Source organism: Tiliqua scincoides, chromosome 1 (genome assembly GCF_035046505.1).
Source record: "Tiliqua scincoides isolate rTilSci1 chromosome 1, rTilSci1.hap2, whole genome shotgun sequence".
NCBI classification, from domain to species: Eukaryota; Metazoa; Chordata; class Lepidosauria; order Squamata; family Scincidae; genus Tiliqua; species Tiliqua scincoides.
In genome coordinates, this window is record NC_089821.1 from 191,294,758 (window position 1) to 191,314,531 (window position 19,774).

At 40.9% G+C, this 19,774-nt stretch overlaps 1 protein-coding gene and 1 pseudogene across 2 annotated transcripts in view; one reads left to right on the forward strand and one right to left on the reverse strand.

The window, feature by feature from the left end:
* The window catches only part of GRIK2 (glutamate ionotropic receptor kainate type subunit 2), a 326,420-nt gene that overhangs the window by 245,906 nt on the left and 60,740 nt on the right, over positions 1-19,774 (forward strand). The window lies entirely within an intron of this gene.
* Positions 14,202-14,321, reverse strand: LOC136637116 (5S ribosomal RNA; annotated as a pseudogene).

The window sequence follows — 19,774 nt, forward strand, 5'->3', positions numbered from 1 at the left end:
TCTCTTCTACCTTCCCCCACTCATACAGTATCCCTTTACTACAGAGAAGCTGTGGTTCTACTACATAATTTCAAATTGCTTAAATATATCCTGTTTGATGTGTGGAATGGCAGAATGGTAAGATTGTCATAGGACACGGTTGGCTTTTGCTGTGATTCAGTTTCATAACTTTATAAAAGATTTGAAAAATATCAAAGAAAAATAATGAGCTAATGAAAGCCAGTGTTTAATTGAGACATTAATCACAGTAGATGTTGGTGAAGGTGAAAGTGTATGAAGTTAATAGGTATTATTTCGCTGAAATAAGAAATTGCTCTGTTCCCCAGCCTGGCTCATCTAGAAATTTAAAAACAGAATGCATATTTTACAGTGAAATGTAAAAATTATCAGGTCACATTCTAATTGCTGAGGCACAATAGTTGTTGAAGCATAACACAAATGATTTGTTTAAAAAATCTTTGTAAGTAACGAATTCTCAGAACTATGAGAGGCTGAGATTAAGCAAATCTTGCACATCTGGGTGGTGGGACATTTATTGACCCTTCTTTCTTATAATAACAGGAAAGGTCAAAATGACTGCATTCTGCTCCATATGCTCATGATTGCATCATGGGGCACCAGGAAGTATAGGAGTTATCTCCTATATTACTGGTATGCTCACATGCTGCTGTGCATGCTTGGGGCAAGATTCATGTCTAAGAGGGTGACCAAAGAGCAGACCTTTTCTTTGGTGAACCCCATTTGTGGAACACTTTCCTCAACTTTCTTTTCCTGGTGCCTGCTCTCTTATCCTGTTGGAGTCAGGCAAGAACATGTTTTAATTATTCATACATTGTAATTCAGTGTTTTAACATATTGTTTTCTTGGTTTTATTTTGATTGTTTGAAATTGTCTGAAATAATTCGGCTTGGATTTTTATTTGCTTCTCTGCTGTTCTAGTTTTTGTCTGTCTGAAGAATGTCCTGTCTGTTCCCTTATTTTTTGCCTATTTTTCTTCATTTCTGGATACTTTTAGCTCTATAGAAGCTCTTATGCAGATTCTTCAACCTTTGTCCTTTGTATAAAATGCCTTTATCCACCAGCTAGATACAGATGTGAATTCTGAGAAATTCCTTGCTATGTGGGGTAGCTAATCTGCCCATAGCTACTCAGTTATTTGATTTTTCTCTGTAAACCACTTTGTGAACATCTTGTTGAAAAGTGGTATATAAATACTTTTGTTGTTGTAGCGAGACATGCCCATGCAAACCTGTCTGTCTAGGTGCTCAAACCCCGGCCCTGGGGCCACATGTGGCCTTCGAGGCCTCTCAATGTGGCCCTCAGGGAGACCCCAGTCTCCAATGAGCCTCTGGCCCTCCAGAGATTTGTTGGAGTCCGCACTGGCCCGACACAACTGCCCTCAGCGTGAGAGCGACTGTTTGACCTCTCGCATGAGCTGTGGGATGAGGGCTTCCTCCACTGTTTGCTGTTTCACATCTATGATGCAGTAGCAGCAGCAAAGGAAAGGCCAGCTTTGTACAAGGTCTTTTATATGCCTTGAGCAATTGCAAGACCTTCATTCCTTCATATAAGTTCATCTTTAATATATTCATTTATGTATACTTATGTAAATGTATTCAAATTGTAAATGTAAATTAATTATTTTTCCCCCCCGGCCCCCGACACAGTGTCAGAGAGATGATGTGGCCCTCCTGCCAAAAACTTTGGACACCCCTGGTCTAGGTAAAGGGCTCATAATTTAAAACAATTAGGATTTTATAGAGACCAGGATTTCTGGGACAATAAGGCTAAAATCCTAGCTAGAATGTCAGGAAATTAATTTTTATTTTGCTCTGTTTGTTTTTCTCACTCCAAGTCAGCTTGCAAATTTCCCCAGTTTAGGCCACTAACAGCACAATTCTATCTTGCTCTGGGACCACTCCACGCTGCTTGGGAAACAGGGTTGGGATCCGGCATAACTGCTGGGTCCCAGTCCAGCCTTCTGCTCCCCACCCACCTGCCCTCCCCCTGCCCACCTCCCTCCCGCTTCGTCCCCACCCTCCCCAGACCCCTGCGTCAGCTGAGCTTGGCCAAAGCAACCTTCTCTCCCTGCGTTGGTACAGAGGCTGGATGCAGCCTACGTGGTATGGCGTGCATCCCTGCGCTGGCCCATTCGACTCATGAGGAGGCACAAACATGCTTTATAGCATGTTTGTGACCCTCCTGGGCCGGCACAAGGGACTTGTGCTGGCCTAACTGATAGTTAGAATTACGCCCAAAGTGCGACAAAAGTTTTGTGGGTTTTGAGTAGCATCTCAGCTTCATCTGCGGCCATTACTGGTTACTGTATCTATTTGAGCCAGCTTGTGTTTTTCAGCCAAGTGCCGACATTTTCCATCAGCCTGCTTGAATCTTTTCTACTCAACTTTCCCCTCCCCACTTTGTTTAAATAATTTTTCTTTGGATTTTTAATAACCTACTTACATTTTCAGTCTGTATCTACCTAGTTTGCTAATGCAGGGGGTTGTCACATCTATTTACCCTGCAGATACTACTGTGAATTTGATTTTTAATAAGAACCCCTGGGATTTATTGTTTTCTGGGAGGGTGTTTCTCCTGTGTCTGGTTTCTGTAGCCTGAGATGGTGGCAGTAATTAAAAACTTGCAAAGTTTGAAAATACAAATATACTTCGATGATGATGATGATGTTGTCCACTGTATGTACAATATTTGTGAGACATTACTGGAAAAACAAATATCACCAAGACCTGACAGTAGCTCAAAACAACAAGTTGAAGAAAGGAACAATGGATCTAATAATGGCTGCACAAGAACAGGCATTAAGAACAAATGCAATAAAAGCAAAGTAGAAAAAATAACAGCAAACAGCAAGTGCCATCTCTGTAAAGAAACAGATGAAACAGCGCACCACCTAATTAGTTGCTGTAAAAAGATCGCACAGACTACAAGCAAAGGCATGACAAGGTAGCAACAATGATACACTGGAGCATCTGTAAAAAATACAAGCTACCTGCAGCCAGAAACTGGTGGGACCACAAAATGGAAAAAGTTGTTGAAAATGAAGATGCAAAATATTATGGGATTTCCAACTGTAGGCAGACAAATATCTATTGCACAATACACCAGACATAACTGTAGTTGAGAAAAAAGAAAAACAAGTCAAAATCATTTTGAAAATCACCAGGTTTTAATGTTTCTTGTTTATGCAAAGTAGAAGCAGTTGTGCCTCCCGTCTGTGTTCAAAGGTCAGACGTGGCTGTGCAAAATTACAGCGATATGATGCATGCCCCAAAGAGATGAGAGAAGTTTGTTCTTTTCCTGTTCCCCTGGTTTCTTTCTGAAGTTCCACTGCTTCTGAATTTCAGCTTAAGCAGAAGAATTAGTTAAGATACATTTTGGAATTAGAGCAAGTACATTTACATCGGCATGCGTTTTCTTCAGTTCACATTCATCTTTTCACTCCGTATGTTGCTGAGACACATTGATAAAACCGCAAAAAAGCTATCCTGTTGTTGGTGTCTGTGTGGTTGCCTCCAGATTCTTTTTGTGCAGTGCTTTTGGTAATGCACATCTGTCCTAAGAACTGCTTCCACATATTTCTGTGCTACAGTCCATTTTTGAGTGGCATTTTTAATCTTGATGGCTTTTCTTGGCACTGTAGCTTTGATCCCAGCTGCTGCTGTGTGACATTTGGAGTCTTGTAATGACTCTGGTGCAGAGCTAGTCATGATATTACTATGCAGGTGTGTTGACTGTTACAGGCTATTCTGACGATTAGGTGTAATACATAGGATAGGACTCCAAGGCTCATCTGTCTCAAGGCTATAAAAACAGCTGTCATTCTCCTGTTTGTCAGTAGTGATTTTTAAAACATTCACAATCTTTTGTATTCTTTGCCTTCAAAATAAATTTAGTGTGGGTCAATAAGCAATCTCTGCTTTCTCCAATAGCTATAATCCTACTGAGTTTATTTAAAAGGGTGGACTGGGTGGGGGGAAACTTTTGAAACTGTCGTCCAATTGATCTCACCAATTATAAAATCCTTATAATTTTCTGACATCTGGATGGATGAAGGAAATGCTACCAATTATTTATCCAAAAGATTCACAGCCCAATCCAACCTAAATCTCTGTGCAGCAATGCAGCGACAGGGAGGCTACACCACATCCCATAGGTGATTCTTGTCTTTTGGGGTTATCTTTGGGCCAAGGTTTTGGCCATATAGTTGGAAAACACAAGGTTGTCTGACATTCATGAGTTTTGAGTCCTCAAGTGGTGAGAAGGGACACTAGACCATCTCCCAGCTGAGTCTTCTTTTGCCAGAGTGCAGCCTCCCCTTGTCCTCCCCTAAGTTTAAAGGGCAACCATCTCCTACCCTTTGTTTGAGCCAAACAGGAGTGATAGGAGCTAAAGTGACTTTTGCTTGATCTTTTGCTCTGTGAATCTGGTTGGAATCTGGGGGGGGGGGGGGGAGAGATGAGAAGGAGGCTGAAACCCCCATCCCTACCCTGCAGGCCAGCTAAGAACAAGAAGAGGATAGGACATGGGAAACCCTCTTCAATCCAAATGCTGCTTTGATCCATAGCAACTCTTTTCCCCAGCAGAAAAAGGTGAGTGGGAGGTGACAGCAGCACCAGTGACATCTTTCCCTCCTTCTCCCTCCTGCACTGCTCTTAGCAAGCAGGTGGAAGATCACAGTGCTGAGGAGAGGGGTTCTATCAGTGGTAGGTTGGAGGATGGGGGATCAATTTGGCATCCCTTCCACGTCATACATTAGACACATTGTTATGCATGCCGACTCAGAATTAAGTCCCATTTTGTTCAATGGGACTTTCTTCCAAGAAAGTGTGTGTAGGATGGCAACCCAAGTCACAGAGTCAGCATACTAGCCATGAATGTAGTGGCAGGGCATGAATGAGAGCAGTGGCATAGCCACAGAACATGTAACCTGGTGCAGAGCTCAAAATGATGCCCCGGAAGTGATGTCACAACCAGAAGTGACACCAGGCTAGGCTTTTTTAAAAGTGCAAATTGGGGGAAAACCTGATTTCTTCCAGCAGCTAACTATCTACTTGATCTGCCACCTCCCCCCAGTCAGTGGCATAGCTAAGGCATCTATCAGCTTCCTGGGATCAAAGAAGATTTTGTACCCCCCCCCCCCCATGACAAAAATTATATTTAATTAACAGTCAACAGTCAACAAAACCTTTATTTGGCATAAACATTTGATAGGTGAGAATATATTTAATTAAATAAATAAAAAGTGTACCCCTTATTGGTTAGAGACACTGTGCTGGGGTGAACAGGGATGATTATTCTCCCCCTGCCAAATATAAGAGGAGCACCACTTAAAAAAGTGCCTCTTTACCAGTTAGCAGGAGTAGCTATATTATGATACATGGAAATGAGGGCTGACTCATATTAACAGCTTATTGATTCCCTGCTGTATCATAATAACATCTCATTGGCTCTCAGAATAATCAGTCTCATATGACAGTTTTGAGTTAAGAAATCCACTTTTTATTCCATAAGGCAGTTGTGTTTTCATTTTCTGGTTAATTGGCCATAACTTTTGATAGGATACAGATATTCCAATGTGGTTTGTTTCATTGTATTCTGCACTAAATTACCTTTCCAATGATATATAACATGATGGTACTATTCATACATACCAATATTCCCTCAATTTTGGCCACTAGTGTCTAGCTCAGCTTGTTGCCCCCTAAAGCTTGTTGCCCGAGTTGACCACTACTCCCTGCACCCTCTTCGCTATGCCACTGAATGAGAGCAAAGCAATGGAGGAGAATACTGACAACTAATCAATATGTTCCTACCGTACCTTGTGGAGTTGATTTAATCACTTTTTACATTCTCTTTACATAAAAAAATTATTTTGCAATTGAAATTTCTTTGTCTATTTCTCTGAATGTGGATATGAAGGAATGTGAGACAGCTGTATGAATGACCGACTACATATGCCTGTTTTAGGGCACTATCCTATTCCCACTTGCTAGGAAGCAAGCCCAAAGGAGTGGCCAGGGGCTTTCTGCCACAAGGGTCAGCCCTTGATGCTTGCTGGCACAGTAAGAGCGCCAGGAGTAAGTCGCATTGACTATCATTGTTAAAAGAATATGCATAGTAGCCTATTAAAAGTACAGGTCAGTAACATTTCCCCCAATTCAGTCACATATCATGGTAGCATCATCTAATATATGAAAAATAAAATATTGAAATGAATGGGGACCCACCTGAAATTGGCTCACGACACACCTAATGGGTCCCAACCCACAGTTTGAGAAACACTGCCTTAATCAGTTTTAGGAGGGGGGAGGGAGGATGGAGTCTTTCAGCAGTGGTTCCTCCTCTTCTCAGGCTTTCATTTCCAAAGTTGCAGGGGATTCTAGGAGGAAGTCACTTTAAGGGACAGACAGAAAGAGACAGTTGTGTGAAAAGGAGGAGGAGAGCATTGCTTGAAGTTACTAATGCTATGTCTCATTCCATTCTTGAAGGTCCCCTGACTTTTGGGAAGTCTTTTCAGGAGTGCAGGAGGCTACTAGGGGCAGGAAGGTTTCTTTGCCCAAGCTTCTGGATATGGTCTGGATCCAGCCCACTAACTGTACATTGTATTCTCTTTGGCAATAATCTTCTTACAGCTTAGTGATCATTTAAAAAAAAGAATTAAAAGACACAGTCATGTCCTTGGTGTTGGAAACGTAGGCAGTAGAAAGAGCTGTCAAGTAGCAGGGGCTTGGATCTTATTTTATTTTTGTTTAGGCTAACAAATGTATCAATTTAAAGCTAACTTTCCAGCTGTTCAGGCTGTCATTCAGAGCCTTGATTTGCCATCAGCAAGATGTCAGATCAATAGCACAGTGACTTTTTGACAGCCAATTGATAGACTCGTTGACTGACAGCTTAACAACAGAAACACAGCAAGCGCTGAAACTAGCATTTTCCTGCAAATAAATAAAGTTTGTCATTGTTTATTCTATAGTATTATAACAACCCCTCTGTGTTCTGCCATACAACAAAGCCATACCTGTCGTGTTCATCCAAAATAGCAAAACATATTGAGTGTGAATCATACCACCCATTTAGTCTAACACTTGGGATTCCTAGTTACTTTTATTTTATGCTACAGTTTTAAACTGTAGATTGTTTTATTGTTTGTATCTCCACAATTCGCATTGCAATCTTAATTGGAGCTCATCATTGTTCAGCTGTCTTATACAAAAGAGACGAGATTATTTTCCAAGGCTACCCAATTGAGCAAGGATTTGAACGCATGGTGTTTTCACGGTATCATAAATGAGACCAAACCCAAATCCGTTCAGCTAGTTTGAGGATGACGCTGGTCAGGTCCTTTAAAACGGTAATGAAGAAAAACAGTCCATAATACTGTGTTACACATTTTATTGCAGAATATTCATTTTTGACACTGAATATAAATGCTATATTATGAAATGTCAGGTTTATATCAATACCATACTCATATTAGTCATGAAAACATTTCTGCTAAGACAATGATTTCAAAAGTACATAATTCATGTTTCATGTATGGAGAATTTGGGATGCTGCTTACCCCGATCTGCTGATTTTAGAGCTCCTTCTCCAGTGTCACTCTGCCCACCTGCCTTCTTCATGAAGGCTCTCTAGGAAGAGAGTTGTTCCACATCCTTCCTTATGAGGTGGTATATCTCCCTAGAAGCCCTCATGAAGGAAGGAAGAAGAGTGGAGTGGATACCTCAGAGGGAGTCCTGTCAGGTAAGTGAGGGAGGGGGCTTCAAGGTAGATATGAATTTGCACCTGAATTTGCAGCTTTGCTAAGTGCCAAATAACCCAGCTTTTACTGAACTTCTTTCATATAATGTGCTTAGCTGTGTAGTTTTAGTTATTTACTAACATTTAAGTTCAGGAAATCATATGAAACAATATTCAAAGTGCTGTACAAGCAGACCATTCTGTAAACCACTGAAAACAAGAAATATAGAGATCAATGAAGATAGAACAATAATGACAAAACACTCATATATCATAGACAGTCCTTCATAAATTAAGAAATGTTATTTAGGAAAAAATTGTTGAATGTTCTACTTGGGTTTTATGAAACTATAACAATGGCAAAGTCATCAGTCATAAAAATAAATCTTTAATAAAAATTATTTTCAAGCACCTTTCCTTGGGACACTGTTTATTAACAATGTGGACACAATGTTAACAACACAGCTAATACCACTTTTCTTGATTTCTCTGAAGGCTCTGCTCTAGCCTTAGACTAGAACCCATTCTCCAGCTATTCCCAGTCTGCCCTCTGCCATACACTTCCAAACTCTTTGAGCCTACTGCTTTCTTCTGCTGCATTGACTTATTTGCTTATTCCAGTTTGGTTTCCATTGGAACAGATTAGAACTTTCCTCTTGAGACAAATAATAGATGTGTGTGTGTGTGTGGGGGGGGGTGAACACTTGGTACAATGACCAGGTTAAGACTTGTGGGGTCCATGCAACTCAGGATGGTGGAGTGGTTTAGGAGTTGGACCTGAATAGCCAGGTTCAAATCCCTGCACTGTCATGAAGCTTCTTGGGTGATCTTGGGCCAGTCACTCTCTCTTAGGTTCAACTACCTCACCGGAGGGTTGTTGTGAGAACAAAAGGAGAGGAGGAACCATTTACACTACCCTTCCTTGGAGGAAGGGCTGCATAAAAATGTGGAAAAATAAATAAATAAATATTTACATTTAAAACAGTTACACAAGTTGGAACTCTGGGAAGTTTGGGTTGGGAAGTTAGAGTAAAGATAATCTGAACTGCTCTACACAACCACAATGTACACACTCCTCCATCAGGATTTGCAGCACTGTAGTCTTGTGTGCCTTGTGGGAACTGAAAGTTCAAAGGCACACGTGAGTATATAGACAAACGTCTACATCTGTTTCTTGCTACTTCTTGTTCCAGCTCATTCTGTTTCCTATCACTTTATCCATCTGGCTTTTCAAATATCAGTTGTAAACTATTTGTTTAAAATTGCTATGATTATTTAAATGAAGTCATAGACCCTTAAAGGAGAATGCGACCTACTATTCTTGGCAATCCTCTTAGCCAGGGTTTGGATGCTCTCTTGACTCAACAATTTATGCTTATTACTGAAGTGTCATGAGGCACTGTTCAGAAACATGTACTTGCTACAGGGTATGGCTGAGTAGCAATAAATTACTGCAGTAGGTTAGGTAAGGACATGACAGTCTGTCTCCTAGTCTCTTTATTTTCTTTTGATCAGCATTAATGCCATGTTAAAATAACCATGTTAGTAAAGCTAAAGCATAGACAGCTATGCTCATTTAAGAGTCACAGAATGGGGACTTGAATGGGGTGGGGGAGGGTGGAACAGGGCAGTGGCAGGGGCAGGGAGGAGGGTGGCTCAAGTCTGGGAGGTAGTAGGATCAACAGTGGTAGCACATGCTGAATCCCAAGCCCATTCCTGGGCCTGATCTGCCTGCATGGAGAAACTAACTTGCACTAGCTTGTGCTGGCGCAGGTCCGAGTTGCCCAATAGTGGCAGTTTGGGCTTACCCCAGGGCAAACGGTCAAATGTCTCCTTCGCCTGAGGAGATTTCCAGCAGCCAAAAATCCCCACAGGATGCAGCAGAAGCCGTGCTGGTGCTGCTGCATCGCTGCACTGGGTTTTAGTTAGGATTGTACTGTCAGTGTATTCATTCAATTGAAGCTATGGTCATTTAGGGAAACATCAGCTTTGGAATAGGAGATGAAGTGCACATTTTTAATACCCTTGATGGTTACCATGTTGTGCATTATTATTCTTTTCTGGAAAATATTCAATCTAGCATTGGACAGGCCCTCTTCTGGCCTATCCAAAACCCTATGGAGTTATTGAACCTGCCCCAGGAGTTTGACATTCCTGAGCTGTTGTTCTCTTCCCTGTTGCACATTGGTCAGTCAATCATCTCCACAGTAATCTAGGATGGAAAAGGATCTTCATTAATACCAGGACAAACACAATAGTCATAGAGTCCACTAGGTCCTAGGATATGCTCTTTAATGTTACCAGGGCCTAGAGTCATCAGAAAAAGCTTAGGGCCCATTGAAGATTTCAGCTCCATCTTAGGTAACTTCAACCAGGGATTCAGAATGTCTAGACACCTTCATTCAGGAAAGATCAGAGCTTGCTGGAAACCCCAATTCATTCTGCGTAGGTGACTATGTCTGAAGCCAAAAGACCATTTCCAATTGAGATATTTCTTCATTGGTTGGTTGTTTTTTTTAATCTTTCCACAAATAAAATCCCCAGAGTGATGCGCAATATAATTTTTTAAAAAGTACAATAAAACCACAATAAGAATCAAATGAAAATAGCATTAAAATGATAGAACAAAAGATCTTCAGACATCAGTTGATCCTAAAAGCATGGCAAAATATCCAAGTCATTGCCAACCACTGAAGAGCTGGAACAACCAGACCTACATCACCAGACCTCCCAGGGTGGAGGTAGTTCTGGAACCTACAGTATGCAGGGGTGAAGGACCTGTACTGTTTGTTCATGAACAGAACCTCCAAAGGGGTTGGCACGTGGAACAGAGCCTCCAGTGAAGCTTTTAACAGGCAGACAGGTTAATGTGGGAGCAGACTGTCCTTAAAATACCCAGGTTCCAATCCATTTGATTTCTAACAGTGTTTATTTATTTTTGTAATGTCAATCCTCAAGGCAGTTTACATATAAAATATGTCAATTAACCACCAAAGCTTTCATTCTGTTAAGGTTCATTACTCTTTCAAATGCGGCAGTTGTCTCTTGGTTCTTTATCAGTGTGATAGCTTTGCACATATCTCTCTTGTATCCAAATATAGATGCTTCATTAGAAAGTTACAGAAATCAGTTACTTTATATAGATGTGTTCAGGACTGATTTGCATAGTAGTGAAAGGATGTTGAAATGCGGTCTGGGTACATTGAGAAGGAACTGTGATTGTTTCTATGTTCACCCATTTCCAAATTTCCCAATATGAACAGACATTTTCCCTGCAGGCTGGGAGAATTCCAGAAGCCTGTGCAGTTATAAAGCATCGGCCTGCCCTAGAATTCTGAATTCGGCTGCACAATGAGGAATTCACAGAGTCAAACTGAGACATAATCCAGATATGCTTAGATATATAGGAGTTTTTTTCAAGGTTATATGAATCAGTTGTAATGATTTAAAATATAAATAAATCTTTTCACTTCAGATTTTGTCAGGTTATGACTGCCCCTTTTCTTGGACAGTTATATTGTGATTGTCAGTAAGTGTTTGCTTTATTTGGAAACAGCCATAAATCTTTCAGAGCTTTTGAACAAATTGCTTGTGCAACATTTTTATAAGAAGAATGCACTGGACTTGCAAATCTGAAAGAGCCTGTACAGGAAAGGGTATTTTTGTTTGCAAATATGTGGTGTGCTGATTGTATGTAGGAAGCTGATTGTATGTAGGAAGCTTGAGGTACGTACCCAAGGGACCACCTTCTCCTGTTTATTCAGACCCTCTTCCTCAGGGGGCCCTCCTGTGTATGCCACCTTCAACAGAAGGTAAGGGCGTGGCGGCAAGGAGTGGTGTATAAATATTCTTTACTAGTAATAGAGCAGTTTCGGCTGTGGCCCACAGTAATGGAACTCCCTCCATTGTCAGTTATGAACTGCCCCCTCCCTTGAACCTTTCCAGCAGGGGCCTAAACATTTTATTTCAGTTGTCATTTGTGCAGTGATGGATGGGAATTTTTGTATTGTTTTTGTTTTTTAATTTTTGTGTCCATTTTTAATACCACCTTTGATGGTGATTTTTATTGTTTTTATTACCATATATTGTAACTTTATTGCCTCTATTATTTTTCTGTGCTGCTACATTGTTCTTGTACCTCCTATATTGGATATTTTTATGCTTTATGACATTTTGTGCTACTGCTGCTGGCTTTCCTCCCTGTTTTGTTGCTGCAATGCTTGATGTTGATAGTTTTGTATTTCTGATTTTATGTAATCTGCCCTGGGTGCCCACATTTTTGGGGGAAAGGCAGGGGAAAATATAAAATAAATAATGCAATGAAATATTTTTGGACTGTAAAATGTGAGACTAGGAGAAGATGACTAATGCTGTTAATGATAATATCTTGTGCTACATGGATATAGCCAAGGATTGACCAGAAGTGTAGGTTGAAAGGCCTGCACATATGTAAGGGACTCTTTGAATCCTGGCCTTAATTGCCAACAGATATTTATAGAACAAAAGCTCTTTCTTGTGCTTCCTGTTGCTTGTATGCTGATGATGACACCATTTTTTTTCCAATCATTTTTTTTCCTAGAAACATGTTTGATTTGAACTATGAAATAGGCTTCTGACCTCCATTACTGATTTAGGTTCAATTTCCTAGTGGCCATGGTCTGATAGTTATAGACTTGGCTGTTTTCATCCAGCACATATTGTTCTTATATAGGTGGTAATTCACTTACTGTAAGAAAAAATTGTGAGCTGAAATCACACTTTTCCCCCCAAAATGCTTCTAAAAAGGGAATCTTTCAAAATTGGGTACTGGAAAGAGAGGTACTTTAGAAAGAAAAAGTTGAATTTACTTTAGATTTCAGTTATATTATTGGTTAGCTAGCAAGAGACATCAACAAATGAATTTAAAAGGACAAATGATGTAAAATACCCCATGGATACTACTAGACGTAGTTCAACTAATTTGTGATATGCCCAATTATTAGCTGATTTGTATGTATTCAAGATCAACACAGCCAACCTATGAATAGCACTTCTATTATCGGTTAGAAATAGCAGCAGGGAGAGAGAAGGGTGCCAGCTATCACATCTGTTCTGGAATGCATGCATTAAAATGCACGCACACCCTGAAACAAGTAGCCTATTAATGAACATTTGCCTGTTGCCTGTGGCATGCTTACCTTTCAGTCTGGTGCCAGAGAAAAAGGGAGCCAGAGCCTGAATGTAACTAAACAAATATACAGTTTGAGGGGATTGTTTACAATGAGAGTGGGAGGTGGTGGGAGGAGCATATAATGCAACATTGGGCACAATCCTAACTTGCGCTGGAACAGGCAAGCCAGCTGGCTTGCGCTATATCCAGTGCAGGATTGTGGCCAGCAGCGGCTTAGCCAGAGGCAAGGGTAAGGGCTGCTGGCCCCAATGGGTCTCCTTGGACTTGCGCCACCTCTGGAGGTGGCACAAGTCCGAGGAGAGAGGAGCAGCTTGAAGCTGTTCCGTTCTCCCCGGGAACGGGGGTTGGGATCTGGCATAACTGCAGGATCCCAGCCCCACCTCCCTCTCCTCGCCCGCCCGCCCCCGGGGCTGCCCATTGCCCTCCCTCCCCCCACCAAGGAACGCCTCCCTCCCTCCTCCCCCTCCCTGCCCCCCACACCTACCTTTTCCGCTTCTGTTGGCGCAGGTGGGCCAACAGAAGCAGCTGAGGGGAAGCCAGTGTGGAGGCGTCGTCAACCTCCACATGCTGGTGCTTCTGGGAGCACTGGCCTGGCTTCCCTTCGAGGAGGCGCAAATGTGCTTACAGCACATTTGCGACCCTCCCAGGCTGGCCCAAGGGACTAAGTACACATTAGGATTGCACCTATTGTCCCCAAACTGAAATTAACTAAGAAAACTGCTACTGTCTGAAAATGAAAATGTGGTGACATTAGAAGGGAATTGTTGTCTCAGTAACACAGCACATATGAAGAGTGCCTGATTTCCTACAATGCCAAGGGACAAGGGATAGGGATAGAAAAATGGGAAGGAAGGACAGCGCGTGTCTCTCAGCATGGGGACATAGCAGGTTAACTGTTATGGAGAGGAGAACAAGAGAGGATTGCTTGAGTCACTTGGAGCTCAGTTACCTAAGCATGCTGTCCTGGCAGAAGAGGTTTCTCTTCACCATTCAGCCTTCTCGACCAAGACTCCAATGTTCCAGAATAGCATTTAGAGCTCGTGGAGATACCTGTTCAAACTAAAGGGCTAATAAAAATGATGCCAAGCAAACTTTGGCTCTTGATGTTTTGCTCAAGGAGAACAGACTCAAGGGAAGGGAAAGCTGTTGAAAAGGGAAGCCTGGAGAGGGTCCCAGTTGGAGATGAGGAAAGACAGGTTGATGGATCTACATACAGGATAGGGAAGATAGGCTATAGGAAAGCTGTATATCTGTCCTCATGACCCAATCATGCCTACAGTACCCAGTATTCCCAGGCGGTCTCCCATCCAAGTACTAACCAGGCCTGACCCTGCTTAACTTCCAAGATCAGACAAGATCGGGCATCTGCAGGGTAACAGTTACTCTAAGCCCAGTATAGAAGAGGATTGGGCTGTCAGTCTCTTAAGTAGACAAGGATGCTGGAACGCATGGACTCTTAAGGGAAATGTGGTTTGGATTGCCTCTCTCAAGAGAAAGGCAATCCAAACACTTAGTCAAGAGTTGAGGGCTAGTGTCTGAGAACAGTGAATATAGGGTACAATCCAAGCAGTCACTCAGGAAAAATGGACTCATGAAGTTGCAGCAGGGTTTGAGTATGGGGACTTAGAGCCCAATCCTTTGCCTATCTACTCAGAAGTAAGTCCCATTATAGTCAGTGGGGCTTACTCCCAGGAAAGCGTGCATAGGATTGCAGCCTTAGTGGTGGTCATTCAAGGGCCTAAGTTACTGCATAGTTCTGGGTAACTTTAGTGAGTTCTCAGAAGCTTCCAGGCTCAATTGAATCAAGAGGTTGCAATAAGAAAGTGATATGTCAATTTTTTTCTGATTCTTTGTCTGCTGGTGATACAAAGCGTCAGAACAAGGTTCGCAGAGGCTTCCATTTTATGTGTCCAAGGTACCTGATCTATTGAGATAGAATTATTTTGGTGAAATCTGGTCTTTGGTAATATTGGTTGCACAAACATTTTCATTTACTTCAAGACAGACCCAGCCTGGCCTCAAAGGTAGGAACCTGGGCAGCATAGTTACCCTCTACAACTTATTGTAAAAGGTTTGCAAGTAAAGCACAGAAAAATACATTGTTTTTCCTCCTAAAAATTGACAGATCTGTATGGTAAGATGGTTGTCAATCTGGAGTCGATCACAGACTGATGAATGTGTTTCAAATCACAGCAGGAGCAGAGCATTCCTTGTAATGTTCAACAAACATTACAACTGGATATTGTATGCACAGCTTCCTTACAGATATGAAGGCTTTATAGATTTCTGCAATTCTTAAGCCTGGGATTTTGTGACAATTTCTCAGATGTCTGAAATAAGTAAGCATTCTTTTAAGCTTGCATTTTCAGACTTAATTTTTTGTCCAAGCATCTTGGTGTGAAACAAAGCATTGTGAGACTCTTCTCTCAAGCTTTCAAGGCTCATAATGGAGGCTAAGTGTTGTCATGCCGAGCCCGGAATTACATTTTGTATTTGACAGCAAGCGAAATGAGCAGGATTTCATTCTGCTTTTGAAAGCGATCTGGAAACCAAGAATTCTTTACAATAAGTGACATTGTGTAGCCTCTGTGAGTAAAACAAAATACCTGTGTCAGCATTCATAAGAAATGACCTTGATTTCTATTTGCCATTGTGCAAGATGGTAATTATGCGTCTAACAAAAAGCAAATTGATTACCTTATGATTTGCAAGAAAAATATGCTTTCTAAACATCAGGGTTTTGTGTGCCTGTGTTTTGCTTTATTCTTTACTTACCATAGGTACTTGCCTATAGGGCAAGAAATTTCTGCCAATAAATCAAGCTTAGACCATCACCTTGCCATGTATTCGAGTCAGACAGGAGTCAGGGCTTTTCAAGTAAGTCAAACTGCAAACCGGAGGCAATCACTCTGCTTTCACTTTCTGAAGATTGGGGAGCCCTGCGGAGGGTCACACAGGGCTCCCCAGACCTCTGGGGGGTGCAGCAGGGACTGGTAAGCGTGACACTGGTAAGTGCCGCTGCCCTCCCGCTGCCCCCTCCGTTCCCCCACAGTGACATACTGCAGTCTTCAAACTCCTTGCGAGTTTGAGAACAGCTGGGCTAAAGGCTTCCATTGAAATAATTCCCTTGTTCCATTTTACAAATGCTTGCATTTTGCAGAGGTTTTTTTAAACACCAGGAATGATGTAATTCTCATTTCCATTTGAAATAAAGTTCCAGGCTACAATTCAGTGCAGATTCAGATATTTTCTTTTGTCAGTCCTAACTCCCCCAACATTCAGTTTTAGTGAATGCCCCCTGGTTATCGTATTATGTGAGAGGGAAAAGAGCATCTCTCTATCCACTTGATCCACCCCCTGCATAATTTTGTATGTCTTAATCATGTCCCCCCTCAGGCGCCTTGTTCTGTGTTTCTCAGCCTCTGTTCTTCTGTTTCTCTCCTAGTTCTTCTCATGTGCCTATCTGGTGTCCCTCTATCTTTTCCTTTCTGAAATGGGAATTTGGGGACAATGTAAGAAAGGAAATGAGATAGAATAACAGTGCTATTCCTAGCTCCACATGTATTTTTCAAAATGACATAGCTGGGAAACACATGATAGGGCTGAGAAATACTCTCAGGCAAGGAAGTGAGTTTTCTTTGTCATGTTCCTCTCTGCTTCTCCCTACATCTGATAGAGTAACCAGGGAGGTTTGGCTACTGGAGTTCAGTTCACGCCCCATAAGGGATTGCCAGTTGTCAAAACCTGCCTTAGTTTGTGTGCCTAATTCCTTAGTGCAGTGTTTCTCAAACTGTGGCTTGGGACCCACTCGGTGGGTCATGAACCAATTTCAGGTGGGTTCCCATTCATTGCAATATTTCATTTTTAATATATTAGACTTATCACAGTGTGTGACTGCATTTGGGGAAATGTTACAGATCTGTACTTTTAACAGGCTACTATGTATATGCTTTTAACAATGATAGTCAATGGGACTTACTCCTGGGTATGTGTTGGTAGGATTGCAGCCTAGGATTGATACAAATTTTTCCTGCTTGATGAAGTCACTTCTGGTGGTTCCTGACAGATTCTAAAAAGTGGGTCCCGGCGCTAAAAGTGTGAGAACCCCTGCCTTAGTGAGATAGCTAAATCAAGACAGAACTTGCAAGTGATTATGAAATAATGTTAAGATAGCTTGCTTAACCTCCTTGGGGAAATTACGGGGTAGTCAAATAACACAGACTATAAAGGAGTGTTTTCTGCAAGGTGGTAACTCATAGTTCAGAACCTTCGATATTGACTCTATGGGAAGTTCCCTTATTGATGTATCCTTAGTTACAAACTTGCTTGCTGGAGGGGTCTCAATACTTAAGACATCATGTGGAAAGCTTCCCTAAGGTACTGGAATAAACTAGAATTATCAATTCATTGATGTTATCTTGCATTTATTTTGAACACTTCATCTAATTATCTTTGGCTTCTTAAAGCCAAACATGCTCCCCCACTCACCTTTTTGCAGAACAGTAGGATGCAGAGTAGAATTTGTTTTTGCCCAGCACTGCATTTTTCATTCCGTGCAGCTCTGTTTCTTAGCAGGAACACCTTTCCTACCTTTGTTCATTTGTGCTCCATGGACCATGAAAACAGCCATTACAAAGAAAGGGAACACTGTCTGAGCTAGGGTTTTTTAAAACTCAGTTTTATGCTGACACAACAAAACCAGCTTGTTCACTTAAAGCTTTAGAGGTTTTGGCAGTTTTGATTTTTTTTTTTTTTTAAAGAGGAGATTGTGGAACGGAAAAGCCCAGTCAGATAAAATGAAAGGGTATCTTTAACTTTTGATTCCATTTCTTGAAGAATGAATATAAACTATAGTGCTGTAGTTAGCACCATGAAAATCAAATTTTCATTCAAAAGGATTTTTTTTTTCTTTTTCAACTAACTAAAGATGATCTTGCCTCAAAAGCCTACTGATGTGATGACATTTGTGCATACGTAGTTGCATAGATGATTTTCCAGAAAATTTATTTATTGGACTTGTGGCCTCATCCAGCATATTGTATGTTTAAGGTGATTGGAGATACTAACTAATGCTCTAGAACAGTGGTTCTCAAACTTTTAGCACTGGGACTCAGTTTTTAGAATGAGAATCTGTCAGGATCCACTGGAAGTGATGTCATGACTGGAAATGACATCATCAAGCAGGAAAATTTTTAACAATCCTAAACTACAATCCTATCCATATGTACCCAGGAGTAAGCCTCATTGACTATCATTGTTAAAAGCATATACAGAGTAGCCTGTTAAAAATACGAATCTGTACTATTTCTCCAAATGCAGTCACATACCATGTGAGAATCAAGACTAATATATTAAAAATAAAATATTGAAATGAATGGGAACCCACCTGAAACTGATTTGTGACCCACCTAGTGGGTCCCAACCCACAGTTTGAGAAACACTGCTTTAGAAAAATATGAAACAATATTATGCCGGCATTGCAAGCAGAAATACAGGTGCAAATGTTTAGGATCAAGATGTCATTTAATATACTCTGAGAGGTGCTTGGCTCTGGGACAAACTGCATGTTAACATATAAATTTGTTTCACAAACCTAAGCAGCAATGGCTAGTTTTTTGGAAACACACACGCACACACACTGGCAAGAGATAATTTAGAAAAGAGACTCATTAAAAGGAATGCCCCTAATCCCCTTTCCCTATGTGGCAGTTCCCAAGTTACCCCCAAGGAGGGTGTATTGATGACGTGTTAGGAACTTTGCAGGAGAGAGAAAAGTTGCTTTTTGGAGAGGAATTAAATGCAGGCAAATGTTGTAAAAGAGATAGGCATGGAGTTTCTGACCTGGAATGTATCATATCCAAGTGACTTAAAGCCAACAATAAAAGATTGTGATTCTGTAGTGCAAAGTGGCTTTAAAAACAAAAAAGGGCCATTGTATCATATGTGATATGAGTTTATATGTGGACATGCAGTTTGTCCCAGAGTCAAGCACCTCTCAGAATGCTAATGAACAAACATATTGCAATTTATATATACAGTGGGATATTTTGGTTTTGTAGATTATTTCAGGATCCTTCTTGAAGTGATTAAAATTCAAGATTCTAAAATTGTTTCCCAAGACACAGTATCTAGTTGTCTATTGCCAGTCCCTCTAGGTGACTGCAATTCTCTCTCTTCTCCTATGTTAATGAGAATATGCACTGAAGAAAATATATTGTTGTGTCACACTTTCACATTGCAGTTACACACTTTTTTTTTTTAATGATGTAGAAAATATTTTGTTTCTTTGACATCTGAAGTGACAATCACTTTAGGTTAAGAGTGAAGGTTGAAAGTCAACCCTGCATGAAATCTCTCTCACAATTTCTACCAGCACTGTGTGTCAAATCAAGAACTCAGTTAAATGTGGGTGTCTCTTCATTTACTGTTTGTGTGGGATGTATTGTGCGAAAGTGATGTATTGAACATTCAGAAACTGCCACTGGAGAGAAAAAAGAAAAAAAAAGTTTGTTTAGCACATAATGAGAAATGGGAAAATTCTTCCAAGTTTTCAATCTACTAATAATTCTCTTCCTTTATTTTACATTTTAAAAGAATGAAATAAGTAAAATTTGCCCCTAACCATATTTACTGGTAATCAAGATCTAATTAGCACATTTATTTTTGAGTAGTTGATTAAATAGTGACATTACCATCTTATTTTTCTATAAATGTGTGAATTGGGCCTGTATCCTAGAGATATTTGATGGAAGGGGTGCTTAGGGTTGAAGTAACTGGAGTGGCAGTTTTGTGTATGGCTGTCATATGCTGTAAAGTTTCCTTTTCCCCTCCCAAAGAAAACAT